The following is a 27968-nucleotide window of genomic DNA, read 5'->3' as shown; positions in this document are numbered from 1 at the left end:
AGCAACCCCTCTTTGAACACATCTTTTAAAACAATCCAATTATAGGGTCAGAAATTAGTTGAAAGCACACAACACCAAGACCTCTTTGAGAGGTGGAGGAGGATTATTATATGGTTCATGCAGAACCTCATGCTGTTGTTCTATTCTCTGTTGTAGGTGATGATAGAGGTAAGTGTGGGTTCTGTACCACTGGTCAACAGTTTATAGTGTTCTGAGATATATATTATACTAACTAAAAATTGATGTTTTAGTTGTTTTTGAGAGTTGCAGCCTTTCCTGGGCCTGGGAATTGCAACGGTAAATGTTTATATTTTAAAATAAGTCCCCAAAGTCTGTCTTTGTGCTTCTGGAAGGAAGGGACACCTTCACTGAACTCAGATGCACATAGCAACGTTAATCCTAATGTTTTAACCTGAACTTGCTAGAAAAGACCCATTGATCCAAGGGAACTTTCCTAATTTGACTTGCCAAATGCCCTTTGATTCAAATATTTACTACATCTGAGGAATAGAAACTAGATCTAGGTCTTTGTATTATTAATCGTTGGAGATGCATTGAGAGGCTAATATACAAATGAAAAATTGGGGAGGTGGGATGAAAGATAAACTTATCCTTCCTTAGGACTTTATGACCACAAATAATTTTAAGACTATTGCTCTAAAAATGAAAATGTTTTTAAAAAACATTGAACACACAAAACCTTTGTAAAGCATTAAAATTCACAAACACACACACTTAAAACATTAGTTTTATAGCTATATCAAACTGGCAAAATTACTTCTGTCATATTGACAGCTATGAGAACGCATTGCAAAATCAGACGTCACAATGAAATGGATGTACAAGCAATTGGAAGTATTTCATCTTGAGTTTCTCTAGGGAGAATTTAAATAAGCATCACATGAAAGCAAGATATCCGGCAGTAAAAAAAATAGATGCTGAAGTTTGAAAATACCTCCATTATCAGCCCATTCAGTCTTATGTGCTCAACTTGTATATTTTGACAGAGATAACATCACAAAAAGGTATCAGTTTGTGTTACCAAATTGTCACTGAAATATATTTTCCCATTTTTTCTCAGAGGGAATACTTGAGTTTGTGTGTATATGTGAATTCTGAAACTCAATCTAACCTTTTAAAGAAAGGTTATATCCTTTAGAAATCCTACCTAAACAAAAGTAAAACGTAATACTCTTTTGTTTCCTTAATATTTCTGTTAACGATAAGTCCCAGAGGAAAAAAGATGTGAGGAAATGTCTTAATCTCTGTTTTTCCTTCTTTGTATTTTGCTGCTTCCAACTGACACTTCAAAACGTGTCCATGCTAGTTCTAGTTCACAATGTCAAAGATCAGTTCTCTTTCTTTAAGTGCACTTTTATTGTGTAGAAAAACATATTACTGAATTAGTCACTTGGGATCACTGGAAATGAAGGCATGTGTGACAAAAACTTGCTGAAATTCCCTCTTCCCCCAACCATTAAGGGTTTATGAGCTTTCTCAGTTGTACACTTTAGTAATTCTAGGAGAATATCTTTATTCAGAAAACCAGTAACGACTTATGATTTGTTCATCAAACCCTACTTCTGAGTGGAAACTAATTAACTACATGGACTTTTGAACTTTTCTATCATTAGAAACCCACAAGGAATAGGACTTTGACACTTAATGGCCCCATTTGCAGAATTCTGTTCCAATTGATGCCATTGATTCAAAGACACGCCTGTTTACCTTCTTATAGGATTTCATTCACATGATACCATTTAGTTTTAAGTGTTAACCTTCCTTTTTAGGGCAAGATTATTGATTGAGAAGGCAGTTGCCCTCAAGGCAGTCTTGGATGACACACAGTTCCTTGAGCCATTTCAAACTGGCTTCAGAGCAGGATAGGACTTTGTGAATGATCTTTGTCTTAACACTGACAAGTGGTGTTTCCTCCTGTTGGAGCTTCTTGATCTCTCAGCGGCTTTCGATGCCATCAACCGTGCTTTCCTTCTGGAATGCCTGGGGTGTTCGGGCATCGAAGGCACTCTGTTACAATCGTTCTGGTTGTACCTCTCAGGCAGATCCCAGATGGTGGTGTTTGGGGATAGCTGCTCCTCAAAAAAATGAGATGTTATATGGCATCCCACAAGGAGCCATTCTATCCCCAGTACTTTTAATACTTACATGAAACTGCTAGGAGAGATAATCCGGAGGTATGAGGCAGGGTGCTATCAGTATGCTGGTTTATTTTATCGTGTCAGAAGCGTCTTAACAAACATACTGCAAGTCGCTTCTGATGTGAGAGAATTGGCTATCTACAGAGACGTTGCCCAGGGGACACCCGGATATGTTACCATCCTGCTGGGAGGCTTCTCTCATGTCCCCAGAAGCTAGAGCAAAAAGACAGGAGCTCACCCCATCTCGCAGATTCGGACCAGCAACCTTCAGGTCAGCAACCCAGCCTTCAAGTCAGCAGTCCAACTGGCACATAGGTTTAACCCATTGTGCCACCACGGTTCCAGTATGCTGATGGCACCCAAATATATTTCTCCATGCCTTCCAAAACAGCTCTTGCTAAGGATAGCGTGTTTCCTCTGAATGAATGCCTGAAGAAAGCAATGGACTGGATGAGGAAAAACAAACTGAAACAATCCAGACAAAACAGATGTGCTTGCCATCAAGGGTTCTACCATAGGGATGGAGGTGTGGCTGTCAACCAGTTCTAGACAGGGTTACACTCCCCCGAAAGACTATATTTACATTGGCTGATACAGCAGCTGTGCCCCTTCCTAGATTCGAAGGACATAAAGATGACAGGGCAAGCACTGGTAACTCAAGGTTGGACACCTGCAGTACGCTTTACACTGGGTTAGTACCTCTGTACCAAGTTTGGAAACATCAATTAGTTCCAAACATGGCAGTCAATCTAGTTACAAGAACATCTAGGAGTGAGCATATTATATCTATACTAAAGTCACTCCACTGGTTGCCAAAGTGTTGTTTTTGGTCAGGGGTCTCCAAACTAAGGCCCATGAGCTGGGTGCAGCCCTCCAAGGTCTTTTACCTGGCCCATTCCCTAAACTTTAGATTTATGGTATGTCTGAAATGACTTGAAGAGCTTCAACAGCTAAATGAGCTGTCGGAATTTTAAACACAATTGAAGATCTATCTTTGCCCATTCAGGATCTACATACTTCTCAGCAGTCACTTCCACAAGACAGCATACAGCTAGATTAACTGCCAAAATAAAATAACAAAAGAAATGAAGTAATATTAAAGTAAATAATATTTTTAATTACTCTCCTCTTGGCTCAAGGGGGGGACGTAACACAGTCAAATATATCTATAAAATCACATATTAAAACATAGTTGAAATTTATTTATTTATTTATTTACAGTATTTATATTCCGCCCTTCTCACCCTGAAGGGGACTTAGGGCAGATCACAATGTACATATATATGGCAAGCATTCAATGCCATTAGACCAACAACACACAGACAGACACAGAGGCTATTTAACTTCCCAGCTTCTGGCTTTATGAAGGCATGCTTGATTCTGGCCACAGGAGGAGCTACTGTTTCATCATCCACTGTGATGACGGTGAGTCCTTTTTGATAGAGTCCTTCCTCATCCGATTTTGTAAATCAGTTAAATTAGCCTCCGCACATAAGCGGTCCCTAAATTTTCCTACTTGACAGATGCAAGTGTCTTTTGGGTTGCTTAGGTCAACAACGAGCAGGGCTATTTTTAATTTTAATTGTCGGGTGCTCACTCTGACACGGGCTAGCCTCGAACCCATGACCTCTTGATCATAGTGATATATTGCAGCTGGTTACTAACCAGCCTGTGCCACAGCCCGGCCCATGGAAGAAATGGAAGAATAAAAGCATTAATTAAAACATACACATATTAGATTTATGAAACAGCTGTTCTTGGTGAAAATGAAAACTGCTGGAACTGTTTTTGTTTTTGCATGTTTTGCTAGAACTGGTTTGTTGACATAGTACAACACAGCTTCCTGCATCATTGAATTCTCCTTGGGTGTGAGGATCTCAGAACTATCATGAGAAGCAAATGCATCTCAAAATGGACCACTATATCCATGTGGATAATAAGAACAGTTAGGCTCGGGCTGTGGCGCAGGCTGGAGTGCAGCTGCAATGAATCACTCTGACCAGGAGGTCATAAGTTCGAGGCCCGCTCGGAGCCTATGTTTGTCTGTCTTTGTTCTATGTTAAAAGGCATTGAATGTTTGCCTATATGTGTAATGTGATCCGCCCTGAGTCCCCTTTGGGGTGAGAAGAGCGGAATATAAATGCTGTAAATAAATAAATAAATAAATATTCTGGAAACAGAATTGGTTGGTTGAGAATGCTTGATTTTGGGCATTTGGATGTGATGCTTCTTTGGTAGTGAAGCAGCCAACCATTTCCGGTGGACTTTACTGCCTGCCTTGAACACACTTCAAATGTGGCTCTAGCATTTTCTCTAAGGAGATTGCATGTTCTGGTTAATTTCCCATAGGAAACAGTACAGCCTCTCACTTTAAATCCTCCTTAAAAAATTGGAAGAGGAGTCTTCAATGCTACCCTGAACCTTCATTAGATGTGTCCGTCACTGTAGAATGAGTGCAAATCAGAGTTTCATGTTCTGCATGTTGAGATCTTTTGTAGTCATATCTTTCAGGAACAGGCTGTGCTCAGGGAACATTATTTCTTTAGGTACAGGCTGCCACTGGCAGTATAAGAACATGCAAAAATGGGGGAAGGAAGGAAGAAGCCTCTCTTTACCTAGTAATATTGATTTCTGTTTGTTTTGCAAACTAAAAGCTTTCTGACACCCACTTGGTGTAAGGATCCATCTTATGCCTTTCCTGCTCTCCTTATTGGAAGCCATTTCTCCTCTTCCCTTTAAATAATAATAATAATAATAATAATAATAATAATAATAATAATTCACAAAAGCATTATCTAAGGCCATTATCACATGATGCCGTTGTGCCATTATAACAATGCATTAGTCCTGCATTTACCTTAAGCTTATCATACAAAGGCATTGCTCTCCAGGCATTGCTGCATGGAAGAGTAGTTGAAAACTTAGGGGGATTTTTTCATGCTGGAAATATTCTGTTAATGATCCCACTTTGCCACAGCAATTCAGTAACCAGTTAGGGTGCAGATATCTCATAGTTCTTCCTTCCATGAATCATCCCTTCCTCAAGGATTCCAAAGGAAACTTCTGCAAGAAAACACCAAACAACTTTCAGTACTTTGGTAAGGAATAAGATTTTTCTGCTCTGTTTAAATTCATCTTAACCCCCTCTTCTGATTTCTGATTTTTAGTTTGCTGCTATATCATCATAACATTATAGCATATTCTAGCACCATACCATTTTGCTGCCATAGAATTATTACAACTATGTTTTTTTTTTTTTAAAAAAAAGAACTAATCATGAAATGAGGGATGGGATACAGGAGCCAGTAATGATGCTGTTAATACAGATGATAAAACCGTGGACATAGCATTCTTAAAGCACAAATGCATCAAGGGAAAGATACAGAGTTTCAGTAAACAGCTACTCTTATGAGAATGACTGGAATGGATTTCAAATAATGTGGCATTAAACAGTGATGTGATAAGGACCTAAGACAATTACAGAAATAGCTCATGTATTAGTGCTTCCAGTGTATGAAATATTAATGTGAGATTCAGGCAGACAGTAGCCACATGGGCAGAGTGTAATTTGCAATGAAACTTCACAGATCACATCAAGCAAAAGAGTGTGGAAATCATATCATTCATATGACAGTGGGTCATTTGCTCCCTGGAACAATGAGGTCTTCTTTAAAATTGATATTTATTAATTTTTACAAGCAAAAACAGATTCACAATATCAACAATATTCAAAAAGAAAAAGAAAAAAAAGAACTATACATACATAGCATATATTTATACCTAAAGCTAAACTAAGATACAATGCACTAAACCAGTGATGGCCAACCTATGACACGCGTGTCAGCACTGACACGCCTAGCCATTTTTGCTGACATGCTGCCGCCTGCAGATTGATTGGATGACTACGTCTTTTGTGGCCAAATTTTGTGTGATTTGGTCCAGTGGTTTTGTTGTTTACTCCATGGGAATTATGCACATTACACACACACACACACACACACATCTATTATTATTCTATTATTATTGTAGTATATTATATTATTACTATTATATTATTCATTCATGACTACATTGAAACTGGAATAGAGAGAAATCAGCGTGGAAACTGCAAGAGGTACCATAGATCGTTGTACATGGAAATAAGGGTAGTAAATAGTTTTTGATTTATTAAATACAGTTATATATTACAATTATACATTTTTGTTATTTAAACTATATATATTGCAAAATTATGGGTTTTTTTTTCTCAAAGTGACATACCACCCAAGTCATGCTAGGTTTTTTGGTGAATTTTGACACACCAAGCGCAAAAGCTTGCCCATCATTGCACTAAACTAACACTAAAATATTTTAAAGCACTAATCTAGTATAAAAAGCATAACCCAACTAAACAGTAACTAAAACTCAAAACAACTCTACGTCCCCTCACAAACTGTAATGAATACAGATAGAAAATCAGTTTGTAAAAAGCATATTACTCTATCATCACAGATTTAATTAAACCCCACACTGATAAATTTACTAGAAACCATAACCACATTTTAAAAAATTCTTATAGCTCAGGAAATCCAGTTTGCATTTTTTAATTTGTTTCTTTTAAAATACACATCAACTAGTTACCAAATATGAATTAATCACTACCTTAGCAATCCATTTCTAGGTGTGAGCAAGCATAGTTTTGCAACCACTACCATATGTATTAAAGGATTAATTCATATTTGGTATTCAGTTCCTTGTCAAAAAAGGCTTGCATTGCATTTAGTAATGAAGTGTTTGAGTCAGTTTATAGTCAGTTTAAAGTACAAATATGCAAGTCAGAAAAGTACATACACACAATTATTGTGGGTTTATCAGTAATGGAGTTAAAATAGGATCAGGGAACTTTAACATTCCTGCTTGTCAATATGCTGGAAACTTAGAAAATTACATCCAAAATGTAGCTTTGTGTAGTTATAATTGTAAGTCCTTCAGTAGTCAGATAGCTGCAGTCAATATTACAATTTAAAAGAAATGCCTCAAAAAAGTTCTTCTATGCCTTAAAAGTTCCTTTTGGGGAGAGGCATGGGGAGACACCTGAATATTACAAACCAACTGCCTATGGCAGAAAATGCATTCCTCCTGCTCACTTTAGCATTGCTTCAATGACCGCAGCACAGTATGATGCTTCACCTCTGAGTATAATATTCCTCCTCCAACATTTAGAACCCCATCCCATGGGGTGGGGGAGTGGAAGGAATCATTCTCTTACCCTAGTATTTGGTTCTGCTCTGTTTTTAAGGAAAACAGATATTTTCAACTCCATTACACATTATGTGTTTTGAATCCCTCGCATTCTGAGCTATCACATGGGCGAGCCTGATCCCCATTCATTCCACATTCTTCTTATTTATTTATCTATTTTTAAAAGGGGAAACTTCACAATTGTCGAAGTCTGAAATCTAGGCCTTAAAAAAGGGAGAAATAAAGGCAGAACAAAGTGGTGATACATCAAAATTCTGCATTTCCTGACAAATAAATAAAATTTTAAAATTACCATAAATGTTTCATTTTGAGAGCAGTCACAGGAACATCTACTCTAAATGTCACAAACTAACATGGGTGTCTCATGGTCTGATACTTGCTCTTGCTTTACTGAGTAGCAGCTGCTGTGAGTGATGGCAATCTTTTCTCCTGTTGATTGAGTGCAGCATATTGCTATTTCTTATGCACTCTTGCCAGTGATCTTTGGTATAACAATCAGAAGTGGGATCCTTGTTCCAGTTCCTTCTTTCAACAGGGTTCACTGGAAAGAAGATGCATATGTGAAAATGTCAGTATGCTCTGTCTGATTGATAGAAGATTAGACTTCCCTTGTTTATTGTAGCCGCTGCATGGGAAAGTAAGATTGAGGGACTTCTATAATTGTAGTGATGGTGCCACGGGGCTGAGCAACATAGGGACCATTAATAATGATTTCCAGCCAACATTGCAAAAAACCTTGTAAGGTTACAATCCAAATGTAAATCATTTGTGGTTTCAATATTGTGAGGAATTGACTAATTTTCTGGAACTTGTTATCTGGAATTGATGGGCTTTCAAGCTCTTTTCTGGCAAACCACTGCCAGTCACCCAGAATGGATGAGATGGAAAATGATTTTCTGAACTGATATCTTCCTATATGCTAAACCTAGTAGGTTAAATGATTTTGCTGGCATGTTTTCCAAAAGCAGATTTGCTGTGCAAGATTAACATGGTGCAAATGACTCCTATGTTTTTAAAACATGCAAAGGAGTGGTGTCCAATTTTTGTACAGTACTACTAACAGTCTTCTTGGATATTCATTAGGTGTAGGGCAAAATGCCATAAAGCAGAAGAGACATTCATAGTGTTTTTATGAGGCTGATAGATTAGCATGAACAAACAAAGTGCAAAGTGGGTATAATAATGTCAGAGATGAAGGAGAAGAGTGCAAACATGGAAAGTTCAGAGAAGCAGCAAGCCAAATCTGAATTATACTTGGAGTCTGATAGAGCTGGCAAAGGTGTTTTGAAGATAAAGGTGGCAGGATCCCACAGCCTAGAGGGAAAGCGTAATCTGGCAATTTCATTTAGGACCCCTGACATTTTTATGAAAGAGATTTAGGGAGACCATGAAAGTAGAAAACTAATAGCCACGATAGGCAGTGATTAAAGTATAGGGAAAGATTAGAAGTTTCAGGAGGCAAAAATAAATATTCATACTGGCAACATTCCATAGAATGTGATAAGGTAGACAAATGAAACACAGGAAGGAAACGATTAAAGAAAGGTCAAAATTCGTGGAATTACTTGAGGAGAGAATGGTGAAGTTAGGTCAGTAGACACTTGGAACCATAATGTTTGGACCATAGCCCCCCAACAAGTATGAGTTTTGGCAATTGTGGACCAAAAAGTAAGTTTCTTTGTTCTGAGGAGATTCTTGTTGCAGTACATTTGAGGGTTTTTTTTTACTTGGGTTATTACTTGAATGGGAAACTACCATCTAGTGTTAGGGACTGCCACATATTGGCACGAAAAAACCCAGCTTAAAATCCCAGAGAGCTGAAGACAGTCAGATAAGACAGTGCAGAATAAGCCCCATATCTGCGCAGAAAATGTTCCTGAATTCACTGTGAAAATAGGAAACTGTGAATAGTAGCAAACCTAATTGAAATGAACAATGTCCTTCAGATGTTATCATAAAGTCACCCTGCAGGACCTAGCAAATTACTATAAAGGACACCTCTCTAGGAATTTTCAAGGTCCCCCAAGGTAATTCTATGGTCGTATCTGGGAGACATATCATAGACTCATATGGCAGATGTTAAAAAATAATAGGACCACATGATGACTGGAGAAGGGGAGTCAGCCAAGCAAGGAGAATTGTTGCTGATAGTTACAGCATCTAGCAGATAATATTAACATCCACTTCCAAAACTGCCAGAGCGATCCGGAAGGATAGCAGCATTGTCTGACTGTTATCAGTCTATTGCCACCAATGATTTTCCTTGCTCAATAGCCTCCTGCCCTCCCACTGGCCACTACATGGTGATGCCAGCAAGGCAAGGGAGTGGAAAGAGCAAAATGAGGCTTGTGGCTAATGCAATTGCCTATGTGTTTCTGATATGGGCAGTGGTACCTGTGATCCTCCTCCCTTGACTGCCCTGCCTGTTGCATGTTGCCATTATAATCGCTGTGCCAGGGAGTGGGTTGTGGGCAGCTGTGCAAACGCTTGGCTACCCTCTTCATTCCTGCTGCTCGTTACAATGTCTTTGGAGAGTACCAAGTGGTGATTTCTGTGTTCTGAAAATGTCTCCTCCCCTTTAAGGACATCTTGCAATACTACATATACTCAGAGGTGTGGCTGCTAAGGTCAATTTTGATTAAGTTATTCATTTTCTCTGCATGAAATGAATATTTCAAATTCCTAATAATATGCAGTGAATGTAAACAGACAATGTAAACTGAATATTTGTGTAATGTGAATATACATTACATTGCAAATATGTATGTAATATATGAGTTGTGTATGTATATATATTAAAGGGCAATTAGATTGAATATGGAAGGGGGAAGCCAAGACAGCATATCCAGGTGGCTAATTCCTAGGTCATGAATTCACAGCATTGAGCCATGGCTGTTAAACTGGTGCTAAATTGCATTAATTCTACACTATAGATGCATCTCTAATATCCAAAATTGTAATCCAGCACTCAGCCATTACAATTTAGACCAAAACCCTCATCACTGGGGGCCCTTTCAGATAGGCCCTATATCCCAGGATCTGATCCAAGGTTTTTTGTTTATCCCAGGGTATCTGACAGTGGGTATTCATATAATCTAGTTTAAAGCAGAAAACCTGGTATCAGATCCAGGGATATAGGGCCTGTCTGGATGGGGCCGAAGTTAATACTAATCAACAGATTTAGTGTGCACTCACAGCTATGGTTTATTTCAAGCAACACAATGTTGTTATTAACTGCCATCAAGTTGACTTTGATTTGTGGGTCCCTATGAATTAGAGACCTTCTGGATCCTTTGTCATCACCTGCCCTGCTCTGGTTTTGCAAACTCGGGGCTTCTTTAATGCACCTGTAATGCAATCATTCTCTTTTCCTACTACTTTCTACCTTACCAAGAATTGTTGTCTTTTGTAGTGAGTCATGTCTTCTCAAGAAGTTTCCAAATTACAATCATCTCAATTTAGTCATCCTCTTTCTAGGGAGAGTTCCAACTTGATTTGCTCTTGGGCTATTTATTTTTTATCAGTCCTTGATATCCACAGAAATCTCCTTTCAAATGAGTTGATCCTATCCCTTTCAACTTTCTGCACTTTGCAAAAACATTTATAAGTAGCAACTGAGTATGTCAGGGGAAGCAAAATTTCCACTTTTTAAACTAAGGGGAACTCTATCAAAACCTAGCTGAAGCTAATTAGCTCATGCTCAAACCATTACATCCCTAACCTGCTGCTGAGTCACATTTGAAAAAGCATACAATTATTGCATTCTTGAAAAATAGCCAAGAAAATCACTTCCCAACTAAGCTTCATGCCCTGAGGCAGGAGTGATCATTATAATCAAGGACAGACTCATCAAGCTAGGCCTAAATGACACAGGTTTGGTGAAAACCTATTTGAGAGGCAGGGCTCCTACAAGCAGTGATCAAGTAACAGCTTTCATTATGTCTGACAGATGTTACCTCTGAGCTAAAAGGAGTCTCCCAACTTAGCTACTGTTTGTAAAGTCTGGAGATGTTTGAAATTTTCACTTCAAACTGGAGAATGAGGGGATGGGAGGGTTAATGGGTGTGCCCAATACAGGCCCACAGAAGAAAATATGGAAATGGGTGCAATTTCAGGTTGGAAATCTGTACATTTCTGGGCTTGGAAAATCTGCCAAATGGATCTTTAAATATTAACACAAACATGTTTGGATTAATAGGGAATGGCTGCATTCATTAAAATTAATATGTGCATTTGCATAAACATGACTATAGATTTTGGGTAGAAAGCATGGCATTCTACCTAGCTTTATGGATTTTGTCTATGAGAGAGGATTTCAACACTGAAATTAGAATGAGGTGGGATGTGTTCCAAAATCTCACTCTGGCATCTTTTTACAGCAGAAGGATGTGTGGAAAAAGGGAAGTCAAACGGCAGTGGAGAGAGTGCAAAATCCCTCTTAATATGCAGGTATTGATGATACTGTTATTTCTGGTCAAACAGAATTTGTCCTTTCATGAATGATGATAGTTTAGCAAAACATTCAGTTATTGGAGAATGAGGTTGAGTAGTTTTTATCCTAAAGACATACAAGTTTATTCTCAACTTTGGAGGCCCCAGATGTCACTCCATAACTCTTTGAATGCCTAGCCAGCACGATCAAGGACTCTGGGAAATGAACCAACAATATCTGGGTTCCAATTCACAACCCTGGTCTTTTCTGTAGTTGAGTCTACAGAGCAAGATTTAGAGAAGTTTTTCCAACCTAGGAAAAACAGAACCCTATGAGCTCTACATACTATTTTTCTAAAGAGAGAAGTGCATCAAAGATAACCTAGATTTCAAGTAGTATGACCAACTCTCCAAGCCAGGCTAGTTTGACAAAGTCTCATGGTAATCCCACATATACATTAGGGCATTCCTATACACATACTTATTGTAAAGGTATGAACTTGATTTTTGAATGCATTTTATTACATTAATAAAATGTTCTTAAGATGAATGCATGACATTGATTTCCAGAACAAGATGGAATAATTTGAAACAGTTTATTACCTAAGGCCATACAAAACCTAGAATCAATTCTTGTAGCAAACTTTCCCTTAGCAAAGGTATAAGTGTTGTTGAATTATACCTCCTGTCACTTGTGACCACTGGGTATAAAGAATGAAGCTGATGGAGTTGGGCTTTGACAGCTGTGGCACAGCAACATCCAAAGTTGGTGAAAATTGCCCTAGAACCTTTAATTTAACAATTTAAATTTAGAGTTAAGGTTGTATAGTAATGCTCTATATAAAAAAGTAAATGTATCCTGTGTAGTCTAACTTCTAGTTGAGGAGAAAACACCTTGTGAAGCTAATGAAACAAGCACATTAATAAATTTGTTTAGACCTAGTAGATCTGCAACTTTTATATAACAATATGCAAAGCAATCTTGTAGCACCTTTGAGGCTTTGAGAAAGAAGTTGCAACATAAACGTTTGTAAACTTAGTCTACTTCCTCAGATGTATGGAGGCCAAGGAAGTAGCTTAAGGCTACAAAAGCTTATGTTCCAATTTCTTTCTCTAAACTGTCAAAGTTTAGACAGTTTACACATTGGTATTCCAGACTAACATTGCTGTGTCTTTGAATTCTACACACCAATGTTTGTATAGTTAATTCTATCTGCAATCCATTCAACATACTTCTGGTAGTTCTGTGAGAAACTTTCCTGCTTAAAATAATAATCATTATTCATAAAAATGCTTTAAAAAGGCTGATTGGTAGAACTTAATTTAATGAACATTTATAGCAATGTTTTATTCATATTTGTACCATAATTACCAACTGCTGCTGACATGTACTCCTCCAGTCTGCAAAAATAATCACCAACATCCTATATCAATTCCTTAGTTACAGTATGTCTGTGTAACATGGGGCTAATCTATATAGATATTATAGCACTATTTAACAAAAATTTTTAAAAATGTCTGTTCATGGTTTGAAAGTGTTATTTCCTGTTTGTGTGGTACTGACTTTGAAAGTAGTTGTTATACTCCAGAAATTTCATTTTTGTGGCTGAAGGTAGTAGTATTATTTCTTTCAGTCTAGGCACTTTGCTTCTAATTTTCCTTAATGAAAATATGCCACTTAAACCTTTAAATGTGCAGACAGCTACAAAGGTTTTGCAGCTTTATAAATGTTTTCCATGTTTTTTTTTGTTAGATTCCATTAGGAAATGACATTTATAACCCAGGAACAAAAATCATGTTATATAGTGTAATCTGGACTCTGAGTTTGCTCCTAGCTGTCCCCATAGCATTTCTTGACTTCTGGTAAGTCTCATGGACTGAACTAGAAAAGATGGAGAATGAGGCAGTTCAGACAGCAGGATTGGGTCTGTTTAGGACTGGTCTGATATCTACATGGGACACCACGGCCATCCACTTTTCTCTTATTGGTGCAAGCAAAGGGGATGGATATTGCCTGTGTTGCCACTCCCAGAAGAAGGTGGGGATGATTTGTCCCTTTTTTCCTGGTTACACAGGCACCTCTACTGAGCTCACAGAGAGCTCTACTAATATCTGGGAGTGATGAAGGTGACAAGAATAGCAATACGATCTCAGTCTGGCTTGACTTAGAACAAAATTCCTGTGGATTTTGTTCTAAGGGCCTGCTGAATTATCATTCTCAGATATTACTTGAAGATGATGGACATAAAGTGCAGTGTTGACCTGTGCAGTGGGCATTTTGCTACTTTCTACCCATTCTCCAGATTTAAAAGTAACAGCATTGTTCATGGATGGGATGGTATAGTGTCATTGCCCATGTCCAGGAAGATATACCAGAAGCTGAGAAAATCTGTTCCTATCCAAAGAGAGGAAACCAAGTGTTCCCTGCTCAAGATTTTGTAATTTATAAAAAGGCTGTATCAAGAAGACCATAATGTATTCAAGCTAGACCCCTTCCTTGTTACAAGCCAGGATTCTAGCAGACCTGATGGAAGCTTTAAAAAAGATTAAAACCCCTTTTTGTCCTGTTTTTGTCTTTGGAAGTCCATCACTTCTCTTTCTTATTGCTGATGGCCTTAACACAGTGGGATCATAATGGTTTCTGCACCACATCTTGGTTTTCCAACACATGACAGCAGACCCTGCTGGGCTTGCTAATAACTGAAGAAAAGTGTTGAGAAGTGTGGTGTTTTTTACTTTCTCTTTTAATTAAGTTGGTGACACTTGTTTTGTTGTCAGATCATTTCAAAATAGTTTCTGAAGCAAAGGAGCCATTTGTAAACTTTGACCTCTCATGACGTGCTTAAAGAAACTGGGAGCAAGAGCCCACCACAGTAATTTATTTTAAAAAAATCATGCAATTCAATTGGTTAAATTAAATCATCAGACTTTTATAAGCATCCTCAGATAGCCTTAGACTCTGATTTATGCAATTTAGCGATACCAATCTAGGCAGGCTCTAACATTTATTTATGAACAGCTAAGGCTTAAAATTTGATGAAGTTTTCTGGATCTTAACAATCTTATCACTGCAGTTATAATAAAACAGACGGTACTGAGTGTGCTGCTCACAAAACTCCAGAGCAACTGATTGCAAACCTTGCACAAGTATAAAATTCTCTAAACCCTGAAAATGATCTTATGCCTTGCTTAACTGATACCTTAAAAAAAAAAACTCTTGGCAAAGAGCTATATGAGTCATGAAAAAAAAATCCAGGTCTTATGGCTCTGTGGTATATTTCAAATCCAGGGCATATTCTAGTCAAATTAAACAGTTTTGAATTTCACATTGATTTTACTAGGAATCTTTGTATGAATTCCAAAACAGAGTACTGAGAGGCAAGTCATATGACTAGTTCTGCTGGTCTTTCTGAAGTCAAAGATCTTAAATGAACCTAATTTACTATATAACTCTCATTTATTCTACTTTGGCAAAATTATATTGTCAATATTCCCACTGCTTTATATTATGTTCCTGTAGTGTGGAATTTAATTGATGATCTCTGTAGTTAGATCCTACGTGGTTTCACTGTTGCTGAAAGATTTATGTTTCAAGGCTGGAAAGATAAGCATTATCTGCTTATTTTTGAAAAGTCCGATTAGTTTACTGCTTTAGCTACATATGATCATGTATTGTAGAGATGCCATCTTCACAGAATGTGTTTTAGAAACCTGAGAACTCATAACAAGCAAGATCTTAATAAAGAAACAAATCAAATGATTGAGAAAGTATGTAATAGTTCAGACAATGTTAAGACCACTAGCCCTTGACTCTGGAACTCCCTTCTTCCCAGGGAAGCCAGAATGGCTCCCTCCATGGCTGTCCACCCAGCAGCAAGCTAAAACATTTTTATTCAGGCAGGCTTTTAAAGAAGAAGGTTTTTAAGAACTAGTCAGGAGTACTGTAGTTTTACCTCTGACTGTATTTTTAATTGATTTTAAGTGTTTAAACAGTTTATTTTTTAATTCTGTTAATGTTTAATTCTATTTTAATGTTGGTATATTTTTAGGTTTTAAATTGCATTGCATTGTTTTTACTGGGAGCCACCTTGAGTCTCTTTTGTAGAGTGGGGTATAAAGTGGGGTATAAATAAACATAAACATCATCATCATCAAATTGTTGCCTACTTGTCAGCCGCTCTGAGTCCCCTTCGGGGTGAGAAGGGCATGGCATAAATATAGTAAATGAATGAATGAATGAATGAATGAATGAATCATGTTGATGTTGAGATAAGACATAGAAATAAATAAGGTCTATTATTACAGCGCCCCATGCAGTCATGCCGGCCACACGACCTTGGAGGTGTCTACGGACAACGCCAGCTCTTTGGCTTAGAAATGGAGATGAGCATCAACCCCCAGAGTCGGTCACGACTGGACTTAACGTCAGGGGAAAACCTTTACCTTTTTATTATATATGTAGTCTATATAGATGGCAAAAAGAAAAAAAACCCACAACTCGGAACTTGTAGAGCTATTTTCTTGGCCTTCTGCAATGATTTTTTTCACTATTCAGACGGTGAATCCAACCATTCAGTTGGTCTTAATTCGATCATGTGAGGAAAAGTGATGAGGATGCTGTCTCAGATGGTGCACACTTGTCTTTTGATTCCCCAGGGAGCTCAGAGAAGCCAGATTTTCATAGTCTGAATGATCCCCTCTTTCCTTTCTCCATGCCTGCCTACATGGTCAAAAGAAATCATTCTCACCTTGTAACTATCTTATCCCTGACACATACCTTGCAAACCCTTTAGCAGTGAAAGCATTTAGGCTTTAATGTGATATGCCAAAACTAACTTCTTGCTGTGGCAATCATGATTATTACTTGGATAGAGAACTACCAAGAAATCCCAGGGTAGGAATATATTTCAGAGGAAGGAACTGACAAGCCATATCTGAGTATTCCTTACCCAAGGAAACCCAATGAAACTCATGAGGTTATCAAAAGTCAATAGGTGACTTGAACACACATACATGTCTACACATGCAAGGAAAACTTCAACATTTTAATATTACCTGCTTCGTACTTGAACTTAAACAAGAAAGTTGAATTACTCCAACATTGAGAATAAAGAGTTACTTGCAGTGGGTTAACTAGACTTGCAACCTATTTGTTAATTAATGAAAGAGATGAACTATTAACTGCACTGTTAATGGATGGCAGAAACTTTTCAGTGGTTATCTATCTCAAGGGAGAGTCTACGTTAGATGACAAAGCAGTTTCCTTCCTATGTCTACTCCATAGACATATGTTTCCATGTGAATGAAAGAAATTTCTGAATCATTACAACCAAGGTCTACAGTCATGAATATGTGGTCCAGACAAGACCCAAAAAGGTTTCTTTATTTTTTTCTCATATCCAAAAGATCAATGAAATATTTGTGGTCTCTTCTAGGTGAAATAAAATTATGTCCTGTTTGCACCAGTCAAATTCAATAGATACAGCTCTGTTATAGAAGTGGTAAAGAAAAGGTATGTTACAAGAAAAAAAAAATTAAAGACAAAACAGCCCTATCAGCATATGCATTACTGGAAAAAAATCAAATCTTGATAAAGTGATTTTTGAAAAAGATGAAGCGGTATTAAATTTTCTAGTCACTGATTCATTAACATTTTCACTCGCTCTCACACACACAAACATTCAATGATTCATGGAAAGGAGTGATATTTCTATAAAATATTTTCTTATCATAGCTGATACCAATATTAGCTGTACTTTAAAACCACAGATTATATAATACATAACTTCTACCTTTGCTATCAAGCTTTTAAATATTTTTTTAAAAGAAATAATTCATTATTGATTATAACATGATTGAACATTTTATTGGTTCTTTTGTGCTGTAATAATTGGCTTTAACGGTACTGTATTTTATTTTAATTTATATTTAAAATTACTGGGCATCCTGAAAGAAGAAAATGGCTTGATATTAAATATTAGGTATTATGCTTTGCTTGAATCTATTGTTGAAACTGGTCCATGTGGCATTTCTTGTGGCTGCTGCCTTTTACTGAATCTTCTTCCCTTCAAGGTCAGCTGCTGTTTTCCAGTTCATGATCTTGGATAAATGCATTTATATTCTCTCTACTTTAGATTTAGTCCACCATTATCACCTTGACACACATCAAACTCTGTCAAAATTGCCTAAAACATAATGGGATACAATTGGCTGTTAAGTTGTATTGCTCATGGATTCCCTATGAGAGTCACCAAATAGTAAGTATACTCTATCTCAAAAAGGATCAAATATTTTGTTATATACAGTCTCAGGATATGATAAAATTGTATCCACCTCCTCACATATACAGGTTATGTTTGGCCCAAAATATTCTATTGCTAGGTTTGTCAGGTCAAGCCCTGAGATTCCAGCACCAAAAACTGAGTCCTGCAGACTACCCTTTGTGGTGGGCCCTGGTGACAAGGAGTAGTTCATGGTCTCACAATGTGTGCCATCTGGATCAAAAACACCCAGTCTAACACATGGGGAAAACACAAACAAACATTTCTAGCCAATGCTCTCCTTCTAAGATTTCTTACTCTTACTCTTGAGGACTGGAGAAAAGATCTGGAAACCCTATATTTTTCAGATCTGTATAATAAATGACTACTTCTTATCATATATTAGTATTCACATTCACTCTTAAGCTTATCATTTTTAGATCTACTTTTCCATCAATACTTTTTCTGATTGATCTCTAACTCCATAATTGATCTTTTTCTCTTTCATCTTAACTCACAACAGATGATTCCAAATCATGCTTCTCTCCCCATCATCCCACACTTGTCAATCATCCCTGAAGCACCATAGGAGCTACTTTAAAATGATTCAAACCCATGTTACAGGGCTTCACACCTTATGCTACACCACCACATTTTTCCATATGAAGCAGAGAGTATTTGATGACCAGGACATCCATAGAGATACCAAGGTGCTTGTATATAAAGCCATTGTCCTCCCAACCCTGCTCTATGCCTGTGAAACGTGGACGGTCTACAGATATCATACCCAACTCCTGGAGTGTTTTCATCAGCGTTGCCTCAGAAAAATCCTGCAAATCTCCTGGAAAGACAGGCAGACAAATGTCAGCGTGCTTGAGGAAGCAAAGACCACCAGCATTGAAGCGATGCTCCTACGCCATCAACTCTGCTGGACTGGCCACGTTGTCCGAATGCCCGATCACCGTCTCCCAAAACAGCTACTCTACTCCGAACTCAAGAACGGGAAATGAAATGTTGGTGGGCAGGAAAAGAGATTTAAAGATGGGCTTAAAGCCAACCTTAAAAACTATGGCATAGACACTGAGAACTGGGAAGCCCTGGACTCAAAAAGATCTTGTCGTGGGTGTCTACTACAGACCTCTGAGTCAGGATGAAGGACTTGATGAAGCCTTCTGTCAACAGCTGACCAAACAGGCACAAAGAAGAGATATAGTAGTCATGGGCGATTTCAATTATCCCGATATCTGCTGGAAAACAAACTCAGCCAAGAGTACAAAGTCCAACAAATTCCTCACTTGCCTTGCAGATAATTTTATGGTCCAGAAGGTAGAAGAGGCAACAAGGGGATCAGCAACTCTTGATCTAATCTTAACAAATGTGGAAGACCTGATCAATACAGTTGAAGTGGTTGGATTCTTAGGGGCAAGTGACCATGTGCTCCTGCAGTTTGCAATACAAAGGAATGCTGAAACTAAGACAAGTCAAACACACATTCTGGACTTTAAGAGAGCTGACTTCCAAAAAATGAAGGAATTACTGAGCGGCATTCCATGGACACCGATATTAAAAAACAAGGGAGTTAAGGATGGATGGGAGTTTTTCAAAAGTGAAATACTCAAGGCGCAAATGCAAACAGTGCCAACAAAGAAGAAAAATAAGACAAGTGCAAAGAAGCCAGAATGGATGTCCAAAGAACTTCTAACTGAGCTAAAGCTCAAAAGTGACATGCACAAGAAGTGGAAAAGGGGAGAAATCACCAAAGAAGAATTCAAACGTATAGCCAACACCTGTAGGGAAAAGGTTTGCAAGGCTAAAGCGCAAAATGAGCTCAGGCTTGCCAGGGACATAAAAAACAACAAAAAAGGCTTTTTTGCTTACGTTGGTAGAGAAAAGAAAGGAAAAGGAGGCGATAGGGCCATTGCAAGGAGAAGATGGGGTGATGGCGACAGGGGACAGGGAAAAGGCAGAACTACTTAATGCCTTCTTTGCCTCGGTCTTCTCAGAAAAAGAAAGCCATCTTCAACCTCAGCAACACGGAATGGACGAAGGATTGGGGGAAATCCAACCCCAAATAGGGAAACAAGTTGTCCAGGAACACTTGGCCTCTCTAAACGAATTCAAGTCCCCAGGGCCAGATCAGCTACACCCAAGAGTACTGAAGGAACTAGCGGAAGTTATTTCAGAACCACTGGCAATTATCTTCGAGAGTTCTTGGAGAACGGGAGAAGTCCCAGCAGATTGGAGGAGGGCGAATGTGGTCCCTATCTTCAAGAAGGGAAAAAAGAACGACCCAAACAATTACCGTCCGGTCAGCCTCACATCAATACCAGGCAAAATTCTGGAAAAGATCATTAAGGAAGTCGTCTGCGAACACTTAGAAACAAATGCGGTCATTGCTAATAGTCAACACGGATTTACCAAAAACAAGTCATGCCAGACTAATCTGATCTCTTTTTTCGATAGAGTTACGAGTTGGGTCGATACAGGGAATGCTGTGGATGTAGCGTACCTGGATTTCAGTAAGGCCTTCGACAAAGTCCCCCACGACCTTCTGGCAAACAAACTAGTAAAATGTGGGCTAGACAAAACTACGGTTAGGTGGATCTGTAATTGGCTAAGCGAACGAATCCAAAGGGTGCTCACCAATGCGTCGTCTTCATCATGGAAAGAAGTGACAAGTGGAGTGCCGCAGGGCTCCGTCCTGGGCCCGGTTCTGTTCAACATCTTTATTAACGACTTAGACGAAGGGTTAGAAGGCACGATCATCAAGTTTGCAGACGACACAAAACTGGGAGGGATAGCTAACACTCCAGAAGACAGGAGCAGAATTCAAAACGATCTTGACAGACTAGAGAGATGGGCCAAAACTAACAAAATGAAGTTCAACAGGGACAAATGCAAGATACTTCACTTCGGCAGAAAAAATGGAAATCAAAGATACAGAATGGGGGACGCCTGGCTTGACAGCAGTGTGTGCAAAAAAGACCTTGGAGTCCTCGTGGACAACAAGTTAAACATGAGGCAACAATGTGATGCGGCTGCTAAAAAAGCCAACGGGATTCTGGCCTGCATCAATAGGGGAATAGCGTCTAGATCCAGGGAAGTTATGCTCCCCCTCTATTCTGCCTTGGTCAGACCACACCTGGAATACTGTGTCCAATTTTGGGCACCACAGTTGAAGGGAGATGTTGACAAGTTGGAAAGCGTCCAGAGGAGGGTGACTAAAATGATTAAGGGTCTGGAGAACAAGCCCTATGAGGAGCGGCTTAAAGAGCTGGGCATGTTTAGCCTGCAGAAGAGAAGGCTGAGAGGAGACATGATAGCCATGTACAAATACGTGAGGGGAAGTCATAGGGAGGAGGGAGCAAGCTTGTTTTCTGCTGCCCTGCAGACTAGGACACGGAACAATGGCTTCAAACTACAGGAAAGGAGATTCCACCTGAACATCAGGAAGAACTTCCTCACTGTGAGAGCTGTTCGACAGTGGAACTCTCTCCCCGGGGCCGTGGTGGAGGCTCCTTCCTTGGAGGCTTTGAAGCAGAGGCTGGACGGCCATCTGTCGGGGGTGCTTTGAATGCGATTTCCTGCTTCTTAGCAGGGGGTTGGACTAGATGGCCCATGTGGTCTCTTCCAACTCTACTATTCTATGATTCTATGATTCTATGATTCTATGAGCCCTGGCCCTTGAGCGCTCTAATTGGAGGTCAGCTGTGACCAACAGTGCTGCGGAGTTCAAAGAGGCACGAACGGAGGGCTTAAGGGAGAAACGTGCCAAGAGGAAGGCCTGTCAAGCCAACTCTGACCTAAACCGCCTTCCACCTGGAAACCGATGTCCTCACTGCGGGAGAACATGCAGATCAAGAGTAGGTCTCTTCAGCCATCTATGGATCCATCCCCAAGATAGTGAAGACAGAGGACCATCATCCTCGAACTACGAGGGATCGCCTAAGTAAGTAAAGTACAGGGCTTCACACCTTATGCTACACCACACCACACCTCCAATTCTCAAACCTTCGTGCTAAAATTGGATGTATACTTTTTTTTCTTCTTATGAAAAGAGGGTGTGCATTGCCCAAGGTCACCCCCCCCCCCCAGTGTTCCATGGTCAAGAGTCTTAGTTCAAATCTCTCTGGCCAACAGGATTGAGTTCAAAATCCATCCAGCATCATTACATGAACTGAGGAGTGGTCCCCATCATGAACTTCACCTCAAATAGAAAAAGAAAAATAAGCCAGACAGAATCAGTTCACGACACCTGGAGCAGCTGTCTCCAGTTGAAACTTTGAAGTACAGACTTGAAAATGTAATGGAAATGTAGTTACATTGAATTTATTCAGCACTCCCCCATCCTAAGCCCCATAGCTAATTTAGCTCTTTCAATACAGCATGCTTTATTTTTGTATTGTTCCTTCGGTTAAATACTCTCTTCTGAAAAGCTCCCTCATTCTGAATGCTAATAATCAATGTCAGGATAATAAGTTAGCACTAGAGCTTGACTTGCAGAATAGCTAATTATTCTGACAGTCGTTTTCTATCCATCCTCAGCAGAGAATAGATAGGAAACCTACACTAATGATATAAGAATGTGATTTTTTTTCCTGTGGATCTATTAAAAGCTGCTGTTTCCTAAAGAAGGCAGCTAAGTGTCTTCTATTGAAATGACTCAATTAACTAATCAAATGACAGGATTTGATATGAGCTTGGGAATATTGTTAAGTGTTCATGTTTCCTTCAGAGGCTATTTATAAGCCATGATAAAACTGAATGGTATTTCATATGAGATTGCTAATTTTTACTCCCTCAGGTACAATGACGTGTGTGGTCTAGTAGATTAACATTACAAACCACGGCATTTCTATTCAGAAGTCATTCTCACTTCTGTCGGAAGTGTTTTTTAATGTTCCTGCATGGCAGGGGATTGGATCGGATAGCCTTTGTGATCTCTTCCAATCCTATGATTCTGTGCTGCACTGTGTCCAGTGAAACTTACATCCTCAAAAATATGTTTAGAATAGCAACCTGAATAGACTTTGCTCCATGTCAAAATGTATTCTTCGATAAAGAGTCATAGGAAATCACAAATTTGGGTTGTGCGTGCATATGTGAGAGAAAGGTAGAGAAAGGTTGGATAAAGTTACCCTATATACTCATGTGTAAGACTAAAAAAATCAAAATATGAACTCCCCCAAAATTGGGTTGACTTATCCAAAGGTCAATGCAAGTATGAGTGGAAAAAAGAAAACAGTCTGTTCAGAGAGAACCTAAAAGGAGCACTGACCCCTTCTACTCTCTACACTGCGGCACTACTTCTGGACTTTTTGAATATCTGGGAAAGGAAATGGAGGTAGGAGCACACCCTATGAGGTAGTGGTAGTACTTTATTGTCTCCATGGAATGGTCCTTGACTTGTCTATAGGTTACATCATATTCCAAAACTTAGGCCCCCAAACCTGCCCTGGATTTATTCATGAAGCAACTTATATATGAGTATATATAGTCAATTGAAGTCCTCATATTATAATTTTTAAAATACAATGGGTCTTTAGTATGTGCTGGAGTGTGGTTCCACACAGAGGCGGTTCAACCACCAGGCCAACTAGGCAGTTGCCTGTGACACCATCTTGTTGGGGGCGCCATCCAGGCAACTCCTGTCTCCTGCGGCCTGCCTCCGCAAGGCATTAAACTGCTTTTTCTGTTGATTTATTGTAAAACATGATGTTTTAGTGCTTAATTTGTAAAATCTTAATGTAATTTGATGTTTAATAGGCTTTTCCTTAATCCCTCCTTATTATCAAACATTTTTGCTTATCCAACACGTTTATTTTTCAGTGATTGGTTTGCGGGGGGGGGGGGGGGGTGCGCCAAAATTCTGTTCGCCTACACTTGAAAGATACCTAGGGCCGGCTCTGGTTCCACAACCCCTTGAAAATACCAAAATTGTCACACACCAAGGCAGCGGAGCACCAAGAACCAGACACGGAGGCCAATAAAACTATCTATCTTTATTAAGGAAATATATAAGAAGGATAAAAGCAAGTAAAGAATATAGTCCGGAAACAGACCTTTCAAATGAGGTCAAAAATAGTCCAGGAATAGTTTGTCCAATAAATGATATTAGAGTTCAAAGATAAAATCCATTACCGAAACACTCACTATTGCCAGGCAATAGTGAGGGGAATTGTCCAAAGTCTTTCAAGGCACAAGGTTAAATCCACAAGGAAGCTGGGAACAAGGCTTGAATCTAAGAAACAAGGTCCGTGGTTCAAAACGAGGCAAGGTAGTCTAAAACTTGATTCTAAGAACAAAATCCGTGACTAAGGACAAAGCGAGGCAATTCTTGGAGACTTGAGCAGGCGAGGCAAGGAAACTGGATTGTGGACTTAGCAAAGTCCACACTAGGCTGGAAACATGGAATTCACTCCCGAAGCTGAGCTGTTGTCTCCGCAAAGAATCAACAGAGCCCGATACTTTTATCTGGGTCTCATTTCCCGCCAAACGGGCGTCCAGCGTTCTCTTTCCCTAGAGAACAGGGAACGAAACCCAACTTGCAGGTGTGAGACTCACTGGATTTTCCCAGGGGAAACATGGCTAATCAGTCTCTTGCTTGGCAGCAATTCGGGCACTCCTCCGAATTCTCTCTCTCACTCCCCTATCTGCCGAGAAGGATTGCTTTCTAGCGAAGGGAGGTGAGCGTTGATTAAGGTCAGTTTTAATTGGTTCTTGGACAAGAACCTCAGGCATCTGGAAAAACTCTGGCTCTGGCTGTGAAAACCCCATGTTTTCATCCTCATCTGTCACGGTGACACTAGGCACAGGACCACAAAACCCATGAGGCATCACAAAAATACATAAATGCTCAAATTCCATTATTAATAATAATATAGTGAAATAGTGCATCGTGCTTAAAATGGCAAATTACTAAAATTCACACCAGCATGCTGCTTGGTATGTGGCAAACACAGGGTTTCCTTTTCAGATTTTTCTCCCAAGTATTTTTAAGTTGTGGTTAGTTGAGTTCTTGGATGCAGAACCTGTGGATACAGTGGGCTCACTGTATAATGCTGCTATAAGAAAAACCAGGCTTCTGATCCATCCACTGCAACATTAACAACTCTGATAGGCAGTGTCTCTCCAAAATCTCAGGTAAAATTTTTGTGGGAATAATTATGCAAAGATTCCAGAGATTGAAAAGTATTTTCAGAAATTTTCATTTTTTTAAAATACCCATACATTACCAAAAAAAAGGAGCAAATATGTCCCAAAATTGGATTTTATATCTACCATACACCAGTGTGTGAGTTTTCTTTGCTCTAAAAGGTCAGGAAATCAATCCCAGGACATATCTGTCTCTTGTATGCACCAAAATACCAACCTCAAGTAGAGACCCTGATAGACAGTCGGTATCTTTAAGATTCTAAAACACGCAGATGCAATGCAAGGATAAATAGAAATACAAAATGTCAATAGAAATAATTTTTCCCTTTCTTTCTGCATATCTAATTCAAAATGCCATTATCTAAAACAAGGTGACAAGAGCCTAATTCCTGTTCCCTCGGTAACAGCCATTCCATTATCCTCTTTCTAAACCAAGGCTTTGAATGTGACACTCATTATTTAAGGACTCTGACCCTCCTGGGTTAAATCAACTTGTCCATAGGGGAGACAGAAGCAGTTTTGATTAGTAGAGTTAGTGAAGTCCTCTCTTCCTCTCAGACTTTCTTGTCTTGCTTTGAAGGGTACGATCAGGCTTCTACATTCACTTGTTGGCATTCGTGGATTTGATTATTTGAGAGTTTGCCATCTGCCCCCTGAGGCCACACAGTGTTGCTCTGCTTTCTGTGGATGAGACAGTGGCAATCTCAGTTGTCAGTCCCCTGAAATTTGCTGCGTTATAGAATTTGAAGGGGAGGGGACAAGCTGGTGACAACCATTTCCACTTCTATGCCCCTTCAGCTTCAAGGGATAATGGGATTATCCATTAATGGCTAGGAAATGGAGAATAATGGGGGGAGGCAAACCCATAGAGCAGGGGTCCCCAAACTTTTTAAACAGAGGGCCGGTCCACAATCCTTCAGACTGTTGAGGGGCCGAATTATCATTTGAAAAAAAAATACAAACAAATTCCTATGCATACTGCACTTGTCTTATTTGTAGTGCAACAACAACAACAACGAAAGAATACAGTATTTAAAAATGAAAACAATTTTAACCAACATAAACCTATTAGGATTTCAATGGAAAGTGTGGGCCTGCTACTGGCCAATGAGATAGTCAAGTTAATTAGGATTGTTGTTGTTGTTGTTGTTGTTGTTGTTGTTGTTGTTGTTGTTGTGTGCCTTCAAGTCATGTCAGACTTTGGCCGAGCCTAAGCCTAAAATTAATTATTTATTTACTGCATTTATTTACTACATTTATATCCCACCCTTCTCACCCTGAAGGGGACTCAGAGCAACTGCATGTACATACAATATATTATATTATTAGCAGAACACAATATTAGCATTATATATTACTACTAGCTGTGCCTGGCCACGCGTTGCTGTGGCAAAGTGGTGGTGGTATTGGTTAAAAATTGTTGTGTAATTTTTATTTGACGTTATTTGCAATTTTTTATTAATTTTATTGTAAGTTATATTTTTATTTATTATATTTTATTATGTTCTTGTATTATTTTTAGTTATTTTCTGTTATTATAGTATTTTATTGTATTAATGTTTAATGTTTTTTATTATTTTTATTGGGTTGCTAGGAGACCAAGTTGGAGGAGCTTAGCCTTCAAACTGGCAGCAATTGGATAAAAGCAATTATTCCTCTCTCTCTAATTAGGACTTTATTTTTCTCTTCTTTTTGTTGTATCAACCTAGAGGCGTGGATGATGGGTTGTGTTGTCAAATTTCGAGGTTGGGGGTTCTGTAGTTTTGTTGTTTTGTGGGTCGCCGTGATGCCATCACTCTTTTATATATATAGATATTGAACTATACCACTATACTATTATATAATATGTAATATATAATTAATATTATTTTATGGTATTACTATTACTATTATATTGTATAACATAAGATTATTATCAATATTATATGTATATATAATATATTATATTATTAAAACTGATATAAAAATATTATATTATAAAACTGAGGGCGGGGGCCAGGTAAATGACCTTGGAGGGTCCCCCCCTGGGCCTTAGTTTGGGGACCCCTGCCATAGAGGAATGCACATAGCGTCATACCATCAGTGATGAACTAGAGGCTATTTCAGTCCTACATTACTATACAGTAACTGCAGTACTGAATACCAGTGGTTGCTTTTCTTGCTTCTCTCCTTGGGAAAAAAAGTTTGCCTCTCTTTTTTCATCTAGGAAACTCGGTTAGGAACACAGTTACAAGATTTGTGTGCCAGTTTACTCTTGGGACCTGTGCTTTGTGCGGTTTTCTGGGGAATTATTTTGCACAGCATGGGTTCTGTGAGTGGAAAAATTTGCATTATGTGCAAGAAATAGTGATGTATGCATGTGCACACATACACAGTTTGTCTCTGTAGAAAAGCAATGTCTTTTTCTGCTCAAAATAACTCCCTGGAACATCTCATGAAGTGTTAATACTGACAAAGCACTGAGAAAAATATTTATTCTTTCCCACAGAGGGAGAAAAATGTGGGGAAGATTTGTCCTTTATGTGGTGATGATATAGGTGAAGATTTTCATGGCTATCATGAACACAGGAATGAAAGTGAGACCTGTAAATGCATTTAACTCAGTCTAGTGCAGCAGTTTCCCCATTTATATGTAATTTTTTTTCCATCACAGAAAGAGGTGCATGTCCCAATAAGTAGTTTATGTGAGTTGTCATTAATTATCAATCCATACATAAACACA

The 27968-nt window shown here is 38.8% G+C and overlaps 1 long non-coding RNA gene across 1 annotated transcript in view; it reads left to right on the top strand.

Moving 5' to 3' along the window:
- Positions 1-4958: 4958 nt before the first annotated feature.
- Positions 4959-27968, top strand: part of LOC134296740 (uncharacterized) — a 40046-nt gene continuing 17036 nt past the window's right edge. Inside the window, exons 1-2 of the long non-coding RNA XR_010003582.1 lie at positions 4959-5257; positions 11780-11849. This is a non-coding gene — a long non-coding RNA (uncharacterized LOC134296740). The remainder of the gene's footprint in view (positions 5258-11779; positions 11850-27968) is intronic.

This window comes from Anolis carolinensis, chromosome 2, assembly GCF_035594765.1.
Source record: "Anolis carolinensis isolate JA03-04 chromosome 2, rAnoCar3.1.pri, whole genome shotgun sequence".
Taxonomy (NCBI): domain Eukaryota; kingdom Metazoa; phylum Chordata; class Lepidosauria; order Squamata; family Dactyloidae; genus Anolis; species Anolis carolinensis.
This window is presented reverse-complemented; position numbering and strand designations above follow the sequence as displayed.